The sequence below is a fragment of the Chrysochloris asiatica genome, unplaced genomic scaffold (genome assembly GCF_000296735.1).
Source record: "Chrysochloris asiatica unplaced genomic scaffold, ChrAsi1.0 scaffold00023, whole genome shotgun sequence".
NCBI classification, from domain to species: domain Eukaryota; kingdom Metazoa; phylum Chordata; class Mammalia; order Afrosoricida; family Chrysochloridae; genus Chrysochloris; species Chrysochloris asiatica.
This window is the reverse complement of record NW_006408541.1, coordinates 5,998,459-5,999,868: the sequence shown is the minus strand read 5'-3', so window position 1 is coordinate 5,999,868 and position 1,410 is coordinate 5,998,459.

Genomic DNA, 1,410 nt, shown 5'->3' with positions numbered 1-1,410 from the left:
TATTTCAAGTCCTCTTCACTTTCAGCAAGCAAGGTTGTATCATCTGCATATTGCAGGTTGTTAATTAGTCTTCCTCTAATCCTGATGCCACATTTTTCTTCATAGAACTCAGCTTTTCAGATTATTTGCTCAGCATACAGGTCCATGATATTATAAATACATTATTCAATTAGACATTATGTAAACAGTGATATATAGCACAGCATTTCCAAATAACTATTTTTAGAAGCAACAATTCCATGAGCTACTTCTCCATCCATTCATATGTGAAGTGATGTTAATGATTCATATTTTAGCTAGAAATTTGGTTTACTAGGTGTATGTGTTTGTCAAACCTCCTAGCCTCATTAATAGATTCATTTGGTCTTTTACCCCTCTTATTTAGACCCATATTTTACATAAATGAAATCACACAGTATGCACTCATTTCTATAAACTTTTCACTCAACATAATAATTTTGACTCATACCATTTTACATGTTAGTAGTTTGTTATTTTTTATTGTGGATTTGTGATAAATTTTGTATATGTTGTTATAGTTAGGTGCCATTGAGTCAGCTCCAAATCATAGGGACCCTGTGCACAACAGAGTGAAACACTGTCTGGTTCTGTGGCAGCCTCATAATTGTTAGGTTTGAGCCTATTTGCTGTTGCCACTGTGACAGCACATCTCGTTGGAAGACATCCTTTAATTCGAGGACCTCCTACTTTACCAAGCAGGAGGGTCAGTCCTTTTCTTAGGACTGCTCCTTCCTTATAACTTGTCTGAAGGATGAGAAACAAAGTCTGGCCATCCAGGCTTCTAAGGAGCATCCTGGCTGTACTTTTTCTAGCACAGATTTCTTTGTTTTTCTGGCAGTTCATGGTAGTTTTAATATTCTTTCCTAACATCATAACTCAAATGTATTAATTTTTCTATTATCTTCCTTACTCAATGTCTAACGTTCACATGTATAATAAGGCAATTGAAAATAACATGGTTTGGGTCAGGCATACCTTAGTCCTCAAACTGATGTCTTTGCTCTTGAACACATTAAAGAGATTTTGTGCAGCAGATTTACCTAATGCAACACATCATTTGATTTCTTGACTGCTGCTTCCATGAGTGTAGACTGTGGATCCAAGCAAATGAGGTCTTGGAGAACTTCAATCATTTTTCCATCTATTATGATGTTATTAATTGGTCCAATTGTGAGGATTTGTGTTTACTTTACATTGTGTGGAATCATACTGAAGGCTATCATCTTTGACCTTCATCAGTATTTTAAGTCCTCTTTACTTCCAGCAAGCAAGGCTGCATCATCTACATATCACCAGTTGTTAATGAGTTTTCCTCCAATCCTGATGTAATCTAGCTCCTCAGATTATTTGCTCAGCGTACAGATTGAATAAGTATGTTGGAAGAATACA